This window comes from Chrysemys picta, chromosome 2, assembly GCF_011386835.1.
Source record: "Chrysemys picta bellii isolate R12L10 chromosome 2, ASM1138683v2, whole genome shotgun sequence".
NCBI lineage: Eukaryota > Metazoa > Chordata > Testudines > Emydidae > Chrysemys > Chrysemys picta.
The window spans coordinates 233,700,961-233,708,736 of record NC_088792.1 but is presented as its reverse complement, the minus strand read 5'-3'; the positions used below and the strand labels follow the sequence as shown (position 1 = coordinate 233,708,736).

The window sequence follows — 7,776 nt, the reverse complement described above, 5'->3', positions numbered from 1 at the left end:
GGGGAGGAAGCTCTGCTAGTGGATTCTGAAGGCAACCCAGGGGCCATGGTGGAGTGCCCACGGGCAGAGGAGGGGGCATGTGTGATTTCTAACCCCATAGTGCCCCTTTAAGACCAGCAACAGAGAGTCCTGTGGCACCTTTACAACTAACAGATGTATTGGAGCATAAGCTTTCGTGGGTGAATGCCCACTTCGTCGGATGCTGTCTTAAAGGTGCCCCAGGACTCTCTGTTGCTTTTTACAGATCCAGACTAACACGGCTACCCCTCGGACCTTTAAGACAGGACCATGTGCAGCGCTGCAAGACACCAAGACCCCCTCACTGCCTGCCCAGCCCTTGCCGTGTCTAAAATGACCTCAGGCTTCCTGGCGCTTAAGGACCCCATGGGCCAAGGGCAGCACTGCCTTACACCCCCTAGGGGTGTGGCTGAGAGCATGGGGTCCCGCCTGCGTCCACTGAAGGGCATGGGGAGACCTCGATAGTAATCTGGAGAGGGGGGGCAGGACGGGCGCTGGCGAGCACAGCTCCGGCTCCTGCCTGCGCCTCTCAGGCCGCGGCGTGGGCGGACCGTTCCAGCCGCTCAGGGCCCGGGTAGGCGCGCTGCGGCCGCGAGGCGGAGAGGGAGGCAGGAGCTGGGGCTGCTCAGGTGGAGGGCGGCGGCGGCCGGACTCCTTCCTGCAGGAGACGCCGGACTGAAGGCCGGGGAAGCGAGCGCCAACCGGCTGGTGCCACCCACGCCCCGCCCCGCCCAGGCACCCTGAGCGCTGCGGGCCCCGAGAACGTGCCTCCCGCCCGGCGTTTGCTGCGGGAGCGCCGCTTCCCCGCGTCCTCCACTTCGAAGTGAGTCCGGTCATCGCGCTGCCCGTCCTGCTTCCCCGCATGGCCCCGCTGGAGCAGGCGGGTGAGGGGCGCCGCGCGGGGGTGCGCATGGCCCGGGGGTTGTAGGCGTTCTGGGGCCCCTGCATGCCCCCGGGAGGATGTATGCGGGTCTGAATGTTGCCTGGCACGTGGGGCTGCAAATGGGGGGTCATGGGGGGTAAATGCTACGGCTCTGTGGGGAGCCTGTTTGTTTTACGTGCATGGACGATTAGATCTTGTGAAATTGTAACCTGCCACTCAGCCCCAGAGACCGCGGCAAATATTAAGGGCCGGCCACAGTAGCTCTTAGCTGGCTCCCTGTGCGCAGGATTTGCAGGAGGTTTAAATGCAGAATAGTCTCGCCTTCTAGCTCTATAGTTAAGCCAAGGGAGTTGAAAGAAAGACAGCAAAGGTCATTGGGGGGAGGCGGAAGGCACGGTGATGTCTGAGCCCTGCAAGGTGCTGACACTTGTGCTGCCTGTCCATAGTTGCTCCTAGGGGACTGCATCATGCACATAGGTTAGATGACCAGTTCCAGTTTCCAGGGCCAGACACCTGGGTATATGACTGACATTATTTGAAGCTATGAAGTATTTAAATGAGCTGAATGTCACTGTCTCATTGTGAATGTCTTCATGTGTGTTTTTAGGAGTTGAAATGATGACTGGGGAGGGGGAGGGAGAGAAAGGTCCTTTTGGCCTTGGAATTGCTTGGATGCGTGTTTGGTATGTAGAGCAAATCATAAAATAACGTGCAGTTCTGCAGTAATGCACAGAAGCAGTAGGATGTTTCTCTTCAACCCTTTTCTGAGTGGTCTCACTTCGAACACAGTATATGTTAAATAACTAATCCTCACAACCGCCCACTCTGATAGGTGGGTATTCTCCCTGTTTTACAGAGGAGAAAACAGAGTAAAGGTTGCATGGTGAGACATTGTTAGTGCCAGGATTAAATCTCAGGAGCACTTCACTTCAGTAGTCTTCTTATTTCTCTAAACGAGTGTTTCTCAACCCATGTGGGGCATGACTCAGAAATGGGTCATTTCCATTGGCAGTGAGGGGAAGAAAATCAGTAATACCCTGTGGTTGCCAGGAATTAGGGGTGGGGAGGGCAGGGAAAGAACTTGCCCTCTACCCTTTCCTGTCCTCAAGCTCCAGCCATTGGCTTTTCCTTCTTATCCTTGACAATGCTAAGTTTTGGGACTGGGGAAGGTTCATGCCTACAGGTTCCCCTTGCTGTCCTTATCCACCGCAGCCCCAGCATCCAAAATCTTTCTATTATGCCTTCCTATGACCCACATCCTACAACCGCATTATAATTGGTTACAGGGTGATTCTTTTTGGTCCATTTTGTTGATTGTGGATCCAAAAATGTTGAGAACCAATTGTTTTGGCTTAACTGCCTCTCCTTTTAAAAATTGTTTTTGTTATTCCAAATACCACTTCACACACAACATAAGTACAGTATGCACAATTACAAAGAGCAGAGTTTTCTTAAATTAAATAACATTAGGTTCAAATTTGTTTTCTTTCTAGACTCTAAGGAACATTGTTCTCTTCTGTTACATTGCATGGAGGAGAGCAATTTGTATTAACTTTGTTAAAATACAGACAGAATATAGGAGGAGCACTGTACAGTAGCAATAGTGCAAGACTTCCACTGTAGTCTAGAACAAACCTTTGAGTGTTTAGATTAGCCTTACAGACATGTTAGCTATCTCAAGTTAATTGTTTTTTACTTTGAATTAAATGATTGCCAATGTAGTGAAGCGGAGGCACAAAAGATGGGAGTGTTTGATCTGCCTTCTATATAGAGCAGGGGTTCTCACAACTACTGGCCGTCGGGAAGTTTAGGCTTGAAATTAGACGAAGGTTTCTAACCATCAGAGGGGTGAAGTTCTGGAACAGCCTTCCGAGGGAAACAGTGGGGGCGAAAGACCTCTCTGGCTTTAAGATTAAGCTTGATAAGTTTATGGAGGGGATGGTTTGATGGGATAACGTGATTTTAGTCAATAGGTCAATAACGTGCCTTTGCTGGTAATTAGTAATAATGGTCAATGATGGGATATTAAAAGTTACTACAGAGAACTTTTTCCGGAGGGTCTGGCTGGAGAATCTTGCCCGCATGCTCAGGTTTCATCTGATCGCCATATTTGGGGTCAGGAAGGAATTTTCCTCCAGGGTAGATTGGCAGAGGCCCTGGAGGTTTTTTGCCTTCCTCCACAGCATGGGGAAGGGGTCGCTTGCTGGAGGATTCTCTACGACTTGAAGTCTTTAAATCACGATTTGGGGACTTCAACAGCTGAGTCAAGGGAGAGAATTATTCCAGGATGGGTGGGTCAGCTTTTGTGGCCTGCATCATGCGGGAGGTCAGACTAGATGATCGTAATGGTCCCTTCTGACCTTAAAGTCTATGAGTCTATGAGTCTAAAAATTTTGGTGGCCTCAGAGTGCGGCCACCAACTCTTGCTGGTGGCCACTTTTACAGTTTTAACTAAAATTCCTAATTAGGTTTAGGAAAGACAAATAAATATGCCCATATACATGTCCAAATCATTGCAATTTGTTTATGTTGGGATTTTTTGCACTCTAATAAAAATAATGTACACTTGTTTCTATTCTTTACTGGACCTAAACAGAATAGAAACACAAATAAGGTACTTTGCACATGCACATTCTTGTCTTTTTGTTGTTGTTGCTTTTTTTTAGACTTGCTAGCAAGTAAGTCTGCTGCTGTGAAAAGTGATTAAACATACAAATATGACTTTTCACAACAACAGATATAGTCATCCCTGGCAAGCCCAGGGACAAATTATCCCTGGATGGGGAAGTGGGTAGGGAGGCAGTGGGGGCCAGAGGTGATGGGGAGAATGGATGGGGGGCGCGCTAAGGGAGGCAGTGGAGGCCAGGGGGAATGGATTTTAGATAAAGGGAGGATCGTCTATCTCCTTGTGGGAGGTACAGTTATCTTCATCTTATAAAAAATGTAAGGCAGAAGGTTTAAGTGATTCAATGAAGGCTGCAGAGAGGATCAGTGACACAGCCAAGATTAATCCACTGGTTATTTTGCCATTGACTTCAATCGGGCCAGGATGTCAATCCATACATTTCCAGAGTCTTCCCTTTGTACACCTCTACCCTGATATAACGCTGTCCTCGGGAGCCAAAAATTTTTACCGCGTTATTGGTGAAACCGCGTTATAGTGAACGTGTTTTGATCCGCCGGAGTGCGCAGCCCCCTTCCCTCCCCCCCCCGGAGCGCTGCTTTACCACGTTATATCCGAATTCGTGTTATATCGGGTCGCGTTATATCGGGGTAGAGGTGTACTTAGCATACTAGATTATTGTATTCTCTGAAGCTGTCCTTTTTTGTGACTGTTTAGCAGAAGTGCCCACAAGAGAGAAAATATGCAATTACTGTGTTATGAAGCAAAGGTACATGCTATATGCAGATGTAATATGTGCAAATTCATTCTATTATTTACCTTTCTTACTCTTTATAAAACTGTTTTTCCTTTGTCTAAGCCAGTAAATAACTTTCTTATAACCTTGAGTAATGATGGTGAAAGTGGTTAACGTTTGAAAGAGGATTAAGATTAGCAAATTTGTTGGAAGCATAGATAGCTGTGATACTTTTAAATGTGATTTTTGTATTAATTACAGGTACCTGAATGTTAGTAAAGCGTTACTATTTTGGGCTACGATATGCAAAACCAGTATATTTTGTGTGTGATAAAATATCTTACAGCCAGGTATCAAATTTGTAGGCTGGAAGTATTTCATAACCTTCTTTACAAAAACAACCTAGCAATGTAAAATCAAGCAATACCATAACCTTTAAACGACACTTATAACAAATGCAAAAAAGGCTTTTTAAAACACATACATAGTTATTACATCTGTTTGGTTTCATCCAGTACCAAAATGTAGGTTGTAAAGTCAATATATAAGTGTAAAATTGAAGTTTACTTCTAAGATAGCTTACACTTTCTTTCACTCACTGGTTAGATAAATGTTCTGGTTGCATTTTACGTTTTGTGTTTTCAGACTTTTCATTCATAAGTTTCATAACATTTATTAATGCTTTGTAACTATGACACCTTTGAGGAGTGCCCAGGACTGTGGATGACCTTGTTACTTACCTCCCTTGCCTCCAGTGTGAGGGAGTCTATGTTTGATAACTGGGCATCAGCTCCAGTGCAACACCAGTCTTTCCAGCACTCTCCTCAGGACTCTGCCAGTCCTATCCTTGCCTTGCAGGTTAACAGTAAGTGCACCTAGGGTGACCAGATAGCAAGTGTAAAAAATTGGGGTGGGGGTGGGGGGGTTATAGGTGCCTATGTAAGAAAAAGCCTCCAAAATTGGGACTGGCCCTATAAAATTGGGACATCTGGTCACCCTAGGTGCACGCCAACCTTTGATAAAAACCATGAAGAGGGTTCCTCTACAGCATCCAATCCCTGTCACTGGATACTCATAGATATTACCAAGTCTGTTGACTCCAAAGACAGTACACACACCAGCCTCTTAGCTAAGCTGAGGGTGCACGGTTTACTTTAATATTACATCACTGAGATGAATTTATACTAAAACCAAGAATATGTTTGTTAATAAAGAACAGAGATTTAAGTGATACTAAGCAAAGATAATAGAAACAAAAATGGTTACAAATAAAACGAAAGTATAACATGCTTCTGAGTTACTGCATATAACCTTGGCAGGCTCCAGTCTTTGTCTAAAGCAGTTTTTCTCACCTACAGCTGTTTCTCATGCTCAGTACCACCAACCCACATAGCTGGGGCTCCACTAGTCATGGATGCATAGAGCGCTGACCTATTTGTTCCCTCAGTGATGGATAAGTAAAGAAATTCTTTCCCCTTCTTCTTGCAGTCCAGAAAATCTTTGAAATATATTCTTTTGATATGTACTCTGAGATAAAGTTCCTCTCTCCTGCTGTGTGTTCTTTGTGGTGCAGACATCAGGTCCCTTTTTCACATTTTCTTGTTAATTTGCATTTCCCGTTGACTCAAATATAGTCACCATTGCCTTTGGTTAACCCTGCTCAATTTACATTATAGACAGGGAGATAACTACTTTCCCTCCTATCTGGAAGGAAACCTATTTCTCCCTTTGTTTGGTCACAGACTTTAAAGCATCATATCACTAAGTATCTGTAGTTGTTCATATAGTGTTAATACATACATTTCACAATGATATTAATGGCCAGTGTGTTATAAGTTTTCATTTGATACCTAATAGATATTCTTTTTAGATAAATGCCATTGCAGCAAGGTTAGGTGTATAGTGAGTTTGTCAGGCCTGACACGTTGCTGACACAGAGCAGTGAACCAGCAAAGGGCCTCTCTGTCACAGTAGCATTTTCTTAAACTAATATTAATTCTAAATGTGTCTTGGAGCTATTCATTCCAAACAGAAAAGAAACAAAAAGTACATATGTGATAGTGACATTTAAGAACAGGTTTAGCATTCAAAATTTAGTGCCATGTAGAAATGTGTTTGAACCCATGGGCTGAAACTATGTGCTCCTAAACTGCCCTGTGACTCGTCAGGTTCCAGCCACAGTCTTTGTCACTATTTCTAGAGAATAGGATCCTGTGGTGTAGCTGTCCCAGACCCCCCCATGACCAGTGCTGATTCCCTCTCCTTCCCTCCCTCCGACATCCCAGTTGCTCAACAAACACATGCAACTCCCATCAATCTCAATGTAAGTTGTTATTTTTCATGTTAACCAGGGGCAGTATATGGGCCTAAGTGATAACGTGCTTTTCAGTCAACTTTTAAACTGACAGATGTCATTAGAATGAGGTATTTTAGACTCGTAGTGGTTGACGGGTCTAGCAGGCTACGATGTAGAGCAGTGCTGAAAGAGCCAAATTTTGCCCGTTATGAGTTAAGTACATGTGCAGCAAATTTAGGCATATAGGATGAGTTTTAGGGACAAATGGTGATTAGGTACCTATCCCCCAGCCATAAATCCTAATTGGATTTACAGGCATCTAAGTTAGCTATTCCTTACAATAGCAAGAGGCACCACCAGGTCACATCCATGTTGGAAAGGTTTATCTGAGGGCTCCTTTTACTACAGAATCTACATAATATATGGGCACAAAGAAATACATTTTTTACCTTATGTGTTCTGGAGCAAGCTTCATAGATGCTTTTACCTGAGTGGTTAGTTTGCCCATGTGCAATATCAGAGGGCCTCCATGCTTTATAATAATAGGTATATCTCCATATATTATATTATCTCATAGAACTGGACGAGACCCCCAAAAGGTCATCGAGTCCAGCCCCCTGCCTTCACTAGCAGGACCAAGTACTGATTTTACCCCAGATCCCTAAGTGGCCCCCTCAAGGATTGAACTCACAACCCTGGGTTTAGCAGGCCAATGCTCAAACCACTGAGCTATCCGTCCCCCTAATTTGTAATTTTTTTTTTTAAACAGCTGTTAGGTTTTGGTGTGTCACCTTCTATGTCACATTTTGGGTAAGCAATTTGTATTCTGTTGTGTTGTCATACTTGGTATTGTAAAACAGTGAAAGGGAAACATTATCCATTTGGTCATCCCAGAAGTGTTAAAATTAGGACAATAGGATTTGTAATATATATTGGAACTTATTCATGATGAGATGTGTTACATTTTATCGAATTACTCAGAAGAGAAATGGATACACATCTCTTTGAATGGCAAGATCTTGCACGGGGAATTACAGGGATACTCTTTGCTTGTCTTCTGTAGGAGCCTTTCTTTTTAGTCTGCTTTCACACTGGAAATGCTAGTCACTACAGCAGTGATGACTTCATATATTGCATTAGATTTTTGCAGGATGTCCTTATCCACTGTATATTTTATTTATTTAGATCTATAGAAGTCGCTGTCCAGGATTGTAGGAACC

At 44.5% G+C, this 7,776-nt stretch overlaps 1 protein-coding gene across 23 annotated transcripts in view; it reads left to right on the top strand.

Annotated features, from left to right (window-relative positions):
* The first annotated feature begins 623 nt into the window (after positions 1-623).
* Positions 624-7,776, top strand: part of EYA1 (EYA transcriptional coactivator and phosphatase 1) — a 246,731-nt gene continuing 239,578 nt past the window's right edge. For 15 of the 23 annotated variants that reach the window (XM_005309296.5, XM_005309290.5, XM_042845094.2 and 12 more), the window contains exon 1: positions 627-841. The gene's annotated coding sequence lies outside the window, so the exon portion shown is untranslated. Of the gene's footprint in view, positions 842-7,776 lie in introns of all 23 variants that reach the window. The other 8 variants (XM_065582152.1, XM_065582150.1, XM_065582145.1 and 5 more) reach the window with 4 other exon arrangements.